This window comes from Nicotiana attenuata, unplaced genomic scaffold (genome assembly GCF_001879085.1).
Source record: "Nicotiana attenuata strain UT unplaced genomic scaffold, NIATTr2, whole genome shotgun sequence".
Classification (NCBI taxonomy): Eukaryota; Viridiplantae; Streptophyta; class Magnoliopsida; order Solanales; family Solanaceae; genus Nicotiana; species Nicotiana attenuata.
In genome coordinates, this window is record NW_017672589.1 from 163,530 (window position 1) to 173,608 (window position 10,079).

General features: G+C 36.8%; 1 long non-coding RNA gene across 2 annotated transcripts; it reads right to left on the minus strand.

The window, feature by feature from the left end:
- Nucleotides 1–7,361: 7,361 nt before the first annotated feature.
- On the minus strand, nt 7,362–9,558 carry LOC109213771. 2 transcript variants are annotated; one of them, XR_002066063.1, is made up of 3 exons: nt 9,448–9,558; nt 7,951–8,053; nt 7,362–7,620 (listed from the first exon to the last, which is right to left on the minus strand). It is a non-coding gene; the product is annotated as an uncharacterized LOC109213771 (long non-coding RNA). The 2 variants fall into 2 exon arrangements; XR_002066062.1 differs by having other exon boundaries at nt 7,951–9,558.
- Nucleotides 9,559–10,079: the final 521 nt, after the last annotated feature.

Genomic DNA, 10,079 nt, shown 5'->3' on the forward strand with positions numbered 1-10,079 from the left:
AACATCAAAATCCATCCACAAATGACCCTTTAAATACCAAATGTTCGGTCTCCAATTTCAAGCCCTAGCTCTTCAATTTTAGGCTTAGATTTCATGATTTTCTAGGTGGAATTCACATAGTAATCGAGTTTTAGGTCCAAGAATCTTACCTCCAATCGTTTCCCCTTGAATCCCTCTTCAATCTCCTTCAAAAATCTCCCAAAATGACCAACTATGGAGGAAAATAACCCCACATTCGCGTACAAGACGAGTTTAAAAACCTTCTGCCCAGGCATAATTTTCTTCATCGCGATCGCGTGAAAACTTTCGCGATCGCGAAGCACAAAAACTCAGCTTCCACAATTTTCTCTATGCGAACGCGTCAAACACCCTGCGAACGCGATGCCCAGGCGACTAACTCTACGTGATCGCGGACTGCCTCCCGCGTTCGCAATGAACAAAAATCCAACCAAGACCCCTAGCCCGCTTAACTCTACGCGAACGCGACCTTCACCATGCGTTCGCGATCAATAACCACTCCACTCTATGCGATCGCAGGCCAACCTTCGCGAATGCGAAGAACAACTTGACGGCCCCCCTCAAAAGCTTCTACGCGATCCCGAGACTCCCTACGCGATCGCGAAGGGCAAAACCCTGCAACAGCTGAACCTGCAAATCTGCAGTATCTCCAAGGCATGAAATGGTCCGATTGACCATTCGAAACTCACCCGAGGCCCCCAGGACCTCAACCAAAGGCACCAAAATATCCTAAAACCTTATTCAAACTTGTTCCAATCCTCAAAACACCTCAAACAACATCAAATCAACCAAAACACATCGGATTCAAGCCTAAGTTTCTAAAATCTTCCGAATTTCGCTTTTGATCAAAAACCCAACCAAACCACGCCCTAATGACCTGAAATTTTGCACACAAATCCCAAATGACATAACTAAGCTACTGCAACTTTCGGAATTCCATTCCGACCCCTATATCAAAATCTCACCTATCAACCGGAAAACGCCAAAAACTAACTTTCGCCAATTCAAGCCTAATTCTACACCGGACCTCCAAAACACAATCCGATCACGCTCCTAAGTCCCAAATCACTTAACGGATCTAACCAAATCATAAAAATTCCGATCCGATATCATATACAAACAAGTCAAATATTGGTCAAACCTTTCAAATTTCAAGCTTCAAACTGGGAACTGTTCTTCCAAATTCATTCCAATTAACCTGAAACCAAAACCAATGATTTACATAAGTCATAATACACCACACGGGGCAAGTCATGATCGAGAGCTGACGGTCAAAGTGCAAAAGCTCAAAACGACCGGTCGGATCGTTACAGGTAGTGAATATACCACGCACTCACCTCTAGAAGGAGGTTTGAGATGATATAAGAAAATAGTGTCATTATTATAGCATGAATGATCATTGGTCACGTACCTATTGTACGCTAAAATATTTTGGCAATGTGATTATTAAAGAATAACATTAATGCAAGAAACATATCTTGCATATAATTTTGACCATAACCATAATGGTATAACTTTCTCTTTAAAAGAGATATTCACCATATGGATGTTGATGAATATGTGATAGTACAAAATTAATTGAGAGCTCTAGAAGAGCCAATTATACTATTTTGGAGAAAATTGATTATCAATAAGACGTTGTGTTGTAGTAAGTCTCAAAGAAACTTATTGAGTTTCTAAAGTATTCGCGAAATCAGTTGGTCATACTGAGACTATAAATAAAGGAAAGATTTAATATCTTCTGTTACTACAACTTGTAGCGGGGTAATATTTATGTGAAAAGTTACCCGCTTTATTCTCCAGTTTCTACTACACAAACAGAAGAATGCCACAATAAAGAGAAGTTTATTGATATAAAAACTCATATACAAGTTTATTGATAATTGCACACGTCATGGTGTAAATCTAAAGTTTATCAATATTGATAATTTATTCAGTTGGCATAATTGGTTTACCCATATCAATTTAAGTATGATGTGCAAAAATGAAAGAGAATTCACATGGGTAAATATTAAAGAACTAGAAAGTTCTTTACGAATTCTCTTATGTTGCATGTTCTCATTAATTAATATACCAACTAAAATTGGGATTGAATTCCATGAATGCTGGAAATATCAAAGGTGAATATGGGCTCATTCACCTGCCATGTATACCACATAAGATGCATCTATGAGATGGTTACATGTGCGATTATTATTAACACGTAACATGGTGTTTGCGAGGTAACTTGCTCAATAATTTGATTTAAGTATAATTTCCAGATTTTTTATTCAAGATAGTTCATCTTGATAAGTTGGTTTAGCAAAATAATTTATTGAGTGCCTCCACTTAATAGCTAAACAATTCCTTATGAGAACAAAATTGTTTGATATACGTTATATACCAAAGTATATTATTTTCTCCCCTCACAAGTGGTTCAGGGTCAGGAACCAAATAATTTCATCTTATTATTATTGATGTGCGGTGTATATTTTGATTAACACCATAACGCACAAAGGTGGATTCTCAAAGTTGAGGTAACAAGTTAGTTTTCTAACATGAGGGGGAGACATGATAAACAGTTGAAAAAAAGTTACGTGGAATGAATTATCATTTATACAGCTAGATCCTCAAATAAGATAATATGAATTTGAAGTTCATAAAAGGATAATTCATTTGCAATATATTGCAAAGCATGCTAGACGCATTTGCTGGCCCAAAGAAAGTAACTATATTCTCATTGAAAATGCTCCTTTTAAGTCCTAGAAGGACAAAGTCTATGGTACGCTTGAAGCGTATAGACAAATCGGTTTCAAATAAACTTCTCGATAAAGAAGATGAGCAAATGATCTAAATGATCATAACAAAGGAGGCAAGTGATCTAGAAGATCACATGACATAACACTTCATAAAATCTTAGGAGAGATTCAGGTACCTAAAAATATAAATGAAGAGATCTCTATGTTATGTCTTTATGGAAAAAAAAGAAGGTTGGAACCAATATAAAGTATTCGTCGACGACATCTATGAAAGCGCTAAGTATAGATGAGAATTTTAAGTCTGTCGAACACAGACACAAAAATATAGAAATAGAAGAGACACAATTCAAATAGAATTGCTTTCATATGAAAGACATGTAGTTTTGAACATGCAGTTCAAACACTTGAAAGTATAAAGTCAATGGTATGTGCATTCAGTTTTCGATATCTTATATGTCTAGCATGACATGAAAACTTGATATGCATCTAAAGTCTATTATATGGCTTATATATCTCAAGGATTTAAACTTCTTAAAGCATATAGAATTCATAGTCATGAAGTACTACATCCTCAGTGCAATTTGTGCACATATATCTTGCTATAACTATATGCATGTAACGACCCGACCGGTCGTTTTGAGCTTTTGCACTTTGATCGCTAGTTCTCGGGCATGACTTGCCCCGTGTGATGCATTATGACTGATTTAAATCGTTGGTTTTGGTTTTCATGAAAATCGGAATGAATTTGAAAGAACAGTCTCAGTTGAAAACTTTGAATTTGAAAGGTTTGACCAAGAGTTGACTTATTTGTATATGAGCTTGGATCGGAGTTTTTATGATTTGGTTAGCTTCGTTAGGTGATTTGTGATTTAGGAGCGCGATCGGAATTGGTTTTGGAGGTCCGGTGTAGAATTAGGCTTGAATTGGTAAAGTTAGTATTTTGGCGAATTCCGGTTGATGGGTGAGATTTTGATCCGAGGGTCGGAATGGAAATCCGAGAGTTGCTGTAGCTTCGTTATGTGATTTGGGATGTGTGTGCAAAATTTCAGGTCATTTGGACGTGGTTTGGATGGGTTTTTGATCAAATACGTGTTTCAGAAGTTTTTTTGGAAAGCTTAGGCTTGAATTCGATGTGAATCGATGTTTTTGGTGTTGTTTGAGGTGTTTTGATGATTGGAACAAGTTTGAATGAGGTTTTAGGATGTGTTGATGCTTTTGGTTGAGGTCCCGGGGGCCTCGGGGTAATTTCGGATGGTTAACGGGAAGATTTTGAACTTGGGAGATTTCAGAAAAATATGCTGCTTCTGGTGTTTTCGCACCTGCGGTGTGGGGACCGCAGGTGCGGTGTCGCACATGCCAGAGGATAACCACAGACGCGATTTTGGGAGAGGAAGATTGGAACCGCAGATGCGGTAGGGGGCCCGCATCTGCGGAGCCGCAGATGCGGCTACTGGACCGCAGAAGCGGTTTTGGACTTTAATGAATTTCTGCAGAAGCGGATGGTTGGACCGCATATACGGTACCGCAGAAGCGGAACTTGGACCGCAGATGCGGAAAGGCCTGGGCAGATCTTATATGTTATTTCCTTTCGCAATTTTGGGTTATTTCACCATTGTTGCCTTCGGCTTGAGAGCTTTTAGTCGATTTGGATGAGGGATTTCAAGGGGACTTTGTTAAGGTAAGAATCTTGGACCTAAAACACATTTTTATGGTAATATTTCATGGATTAAGACTGAAATTAAAGGAATTTAAGGGCTAAAAATGAAGGATTAGGGCTTGAGAATAAGAGGCCTTAAATTGAGAATTTGAGGGGTCATTTGAACTCCGATTTTGGTATTCTTGATATGCATAGACTCGTGGGGAGATGAGGAACTTATTGATGTTAAAATTTCTGAGTTTCGAGAAGTGGGCCCGAGGCTCGGGTTTTGCTAATTTCGGGATTCTTTGGTATTTTTCAATTGTTTTCGCTTGGGCTTTGTTCCCTTAGCATATTGTGATGTATTCGCTCTAATTTTGGATAGATTCGACGCGCGTGGAGGCCGATTTGAGGGGAAAAGGCGTCGCGAGCTAGAGATTTCGCCGGTTCGAGGTAAGTAATGATTGTAAATACTGTCCTGAGGGTTTGAAACCCCGGATTACACATCGTTGTGTTACTTTGAGGTGACTTACACGCTGGATGACGAGCGTGGGGTAGAGCACCGCTGGGGATTGTGACCTAGTCCATCTCGAACGAGTACTTTAATGCGTATTTGATAGTTAATTGTTTGATGTTATTATATTTTGGGTTGTATGCCATGTTTGGGGCCTTGTGCCGACTTGTTGATACCCTTAAGGGCATTTTTACTATCTATCATCACTCTAATTGTTTGAAAGCATGTCCTCAGTCATGTGTTACCTGTTTATTACTCAGATCTGGATTTATCACTATATTCTTAAAATCTGGAAACTGTTTTGGGCTGAGTTCCCTATTTTATTGAGATAGACCGAGGGTCTGATTGTGAGATTGATGACTGAGATATACTGAGGGTCTGATGGTGAGGTTAATGACTGAGAGAGGCCGAGGGCCTAGTTGTGAGGATTATATATCTATGGATCGGGCTGCACGCCGCAGTAATATATATACATATATGGATACGGATCGGGCTGCACGCCGCAGCAATACTTATATGGGTCGGGCTGCACGCCGCAGCAATATTACGCTTGGGCCGTAAGGGGCCCCTCCCGGAGTCTGCACACCCCCAGTGAGCGTCGTCGACGAAGTATATGGATCGGGCTGCACGCCGCAGCGATATATGGATCGGGTTGCACGCCGCAGCGGTTACTATATGGTATTTATTGAGCGTGAGTGCTGAGTGTGAGCACTGATTGGTAGGAGTTGAGTCACGAGTGACTGAGAGGCTAGCCCGAGGGGTGATAGATATATACATGCACATGAGTGATGTTTGCCTGAGGGGCCTGATTATGAACTTATTGATTTTCACTTCTCTTTAGAGTTAGTTTCTATCGAATATGTTGATTTAATGACTGTTTTCACTCATCTTTATACTGAGCCTCTGTCGAGAATGTTAGATAAATGTTTTTAAACAACTTTCACTTAAGCTGGGGTTTATGAGATGTTCAGAACTTAATCACTGATTTGGCTTTGTTATTTCCACTGAGATTTTCTTGTTAGGAGGTGTTTATGACTCCTGTTTTGCCCGAGGGGCTGTTTACGAACTATGTTTTGCCCGAGGGGCCGATTATGGTTTTCAGCTCTTTTATTAAAAATGGTATTGAACCCCTACTTAATCTGTCGGAAGGCATTTTAAATGATTTTTACCAAAAGCTGGATTTTTAAAAGAGGCGATTGACTCGTATTCTGATTTAGCAGCCTGTGTGCCTATTGAGTTTAACATAAATGTGGATTCATTGTTTCCTACTGCTCAGTCTTTATTTACTCTTATTACTTACTGGGTTGGAGTACTCACATTACTCCCTGCACCTCGTGTGCAGATTCAGGTATTTCGGAATCCGGTAGCGGGTGTTGGTTGCTCAGACGCGGAGTCATCAGAGTTAGCAAGGTGGCTGCACGACGTTCGCAGCACCGCTTCCTTCCTCTCATTTTCATTTTTGTACTTAGTACATTTTACTGTTTTTGTTGTATTCAGACCTTGGTAGATGCTCATGACTAGTGACACCCCGATGTCGGGCTTGTGTAATTCTTCCGCATTTTTCTTTTAAATGTTCATTATGAGATTAACGGTTTATAAATGGTATAAAAAGAACTTTTAATGGAAAATGGTTGACTTGAGAAATTGTGTCGGTTGGCCTTGTCTTCACGAGAGGCGCCATCACGACCGGGTCCGGTTTGGGGTCGTGACAATGCATGATAATATGATAGCAAGAGTTTTCACCTCTATGTGAAGATATTGAACTGACGATTCCAACAAGATCATATGAAGACAATTCATCTCTATCAAGAATGATGATTTCAAGGTGCAATATATTCATTCAAGTTAATATGGCTGATTTGTTCATCAGATCTCTACCAAAAATCTTTTGAAGATGGTGCACAAGATTGGAATGCAAATGCTTAAAGATATGAATTAATGCTCTCATCAAGGGGAGTTAATACGCGTTGTACTCTTTTTTCCTTACAAGGTTTTGTCCCACTGGGTTTTCCTTGCAAGGTTTTTAACGAGGCAACCAAAAGGCGTATTGTTAGATATATGTACTCTTTTTCCTTCTCTAGAATTTTTTTTCCCGCTAGGTTTTATTTTAGTTAAGGTTTTAACAAGGCACATTATCTGTTGAATAGACATTCAAGGGGGGTTATAAATAGAATTGTATTTATGGTGAATGTCTATATTTAGAGAGATTCTAGGGTTCATTGCTTGGTGACTAAGTCACCCTCTCCCTATAAATAGAGGGTTCTATTCTATTGTAATTCATCCAATATCAATAAAAAATTTCTCTCCCTACTTTTCTCTGCAATACTCTTCTTTTATTATTTCATAACATATACGACATTTCTTTAGAAATATATGAAATGCATTAAAAATTTCTGTTATTTTTTTAATTATACATGACACAAATACTTATTTGTACATTTATAAATATCAAACATCATACACAATGTAACAAAGATAAATTATAGGTAAAGTGAATGCTTTCAGTACTGAATCCAAAGAACAAAAGTACTGATCGACTAAGTGTACTCCTTACAACTTTGAACAATTTAAAAGATGTCAACATACAACTACACTAAGATCACTCCTAATTTGAATTAATTCCTTTAATTTGTATAAAAAATACAGCGACGACGATTCACAGAGCCATCTTTTTACAAGTCAAGCATTCCATTGTCACTAATTGATCAGACATCCTGTACAAAAAATCCACATAAGAAAGAATTATAACAATATAATATGGGGAAAAAAGTAAAAATGACTTGTATATTTTTTTCAACTCTATTATTTCTAGTCTTTTGATTGTAATCTGGGAAGAATTATAACAATGGTACTTCGATAGCTTAAGGAATACAGAGCTCTAAGAAGTTTATGAGGAACTAGACAAACTATTGCAACTCCTTTCTATGTAAGCTATTGCATCATGCTGCATCTAGTGCAGAAACTGAGTAACATCAATTAGAAGAAATTGCCCAAAACAACAAAGATCTCATAAAACTTCTATTAAACAGAGGATAAGTGATCACCTTTGCAAATATGAATCTATCTTTTCCACAACTGATACTATAGCAATAAGTTAACCTATTCAACTATCACATGGCAAGACATCTCCATTTCTTTCAATTTAAACTGAAACATAAGGAAGAAAAAGTGTTAGAATCCCAAAAGGATGGCAACTTGTCTTATTCTGTTCTGCAACTCATTTAAAAGCAAAAATTAAATTAGTAAGGTAAGTCATGGAAACATTACCACTTATTAGTGTTAGGAATGTTAGCATTCATCTTGGTGTGACATAAAACATATGAGGAAGGGATAAAACAAAGCAATACTTTTACAATATCATAACTATAGTCGACAAAGATCCTTAACAATTTAACTACTCTAGTCCATAGAGTATCTCAACAAAGATAAGCTAATTTGTTAAGAGTTTATTTTTAGAGTATAACTATTGTAGTACTCAGAAAGGCCTCGCGAAATGGATAAGCTAATTTGCTTTCGTCTAACAGATGAGGAGAAAAGTAAAATCTACTATCATTGATTTTAAATGGTAAAAAGAAGATCTGATCAAGAATTTTTCATACACTCTGAGGTTACAATAATTCTTTAACAATAGTTACTAGTATAATACACAAGGAATCTCACGAGTGGATAAGCAAATTTGCTTTCTTCAACCAAGGAGAAGCTAATCAAATATAAAATCATTAACTACAACGAGTAAAATCAGATGTGATAAAGAATTTTTATGCATTCTGATGTTACCAAATTCTTACACAATATATATAACTCACAACATCTATACCAATTTTAACAGCATTATAGGGGCATCCAATTATAAAAAGGCATAACAATTCTCTTTAATAACAACAAACTAAACCTTTCAAAATTTTTATAAATTTGATGTCAAAAATCCAAGGCTAAATGGTGTCTCAAAACATCTCTCTAGGCCTATAGACAAGGTTGGCGAGAAAAATTGGTCTAACTGAAATGTAACAATAAATTTAACAAATTCAGACAATTAAACTGAACTGACCTTATGGAACTATTCAACGTCTATAAATTCATTAATAACACCAAAAGCAACTAAAGAGAAAAGAGGAAAATTTGATTAACTATTAGGTTACTTTCAGAAGGAGTGAAAATTGAAATAGGCCTCACGAACAATAGCTTGAACAACGCCAATCTGTAACGAAACAACCACAACAATATATATCAAAACACATGCATCTAAACCTAGAACACACACCGCGTAAGTCCCAACGGCAGAGCTTATCATTCTAAACATCAAATATTCAACAACAAAAGTAATTAGAAAGAAACGGAATGAAAAGAAAACATATAAAAAAATAAATAATTGAATGAATTATTTAGGAATATTCGGATAAGATTGATAGTTGGTGCAAAAAAAAAAAATATAGGAGTAACAAAAACAACAAAAGTTGGTGAAACCAGAATCACCATGGTGGTACAAAAAGATATAGATATAAAAATTAATGTGGAGATAGAGAGAGATGAGTTAGGATTACCTTAAGACGGTGGCCGGTGATGGTGGAAGAGAAGGGAAAGTGCAGCAATGGATAGGAACGAATTGACGGCGAAGTGAGCAGAATGAGGGCAAAATTTAGAGAGTAAATAGGAATTGCATAGAGTGAATTATTAGTAATATTTTAGTGGAGGAGGGAATCGGAGGGAATAAATTATGTTTTAACTTTTAATTATTACCATTTTGTACTGTCTATTTCCTCCAAATGCTGACTGATATGATGAAATTAAAATTAAATGTGTCATTAATTGCCATCTAATAAATGACATTTAAATTAAAAGTCACAATATTTTATGACATTTTTCACCAAATGTCACTGTTTTCTGACTTCTTAAAGAAAATATCAGGAAATTATATATTTTCTGACATTTACATCAAATAAAACTAAATAAATATCGTCGTATCCATGATTTCTTGTAGTGATTCTTTAAATGATTATTCTCTGCTTAGTTGGGGTTTTGGGGATTCTTTAGTCATTTTGGTAGTGTATATAGATGATATAATCATCAGTAGAACTAAATCCAGCTGAGGTGGCTGTTGTGAAAGCTTATCTCCATGATCAGTTTAAAATTAAGGATATAGGTCACCTCAATTACTTGTTGGGGATTGAAGTGC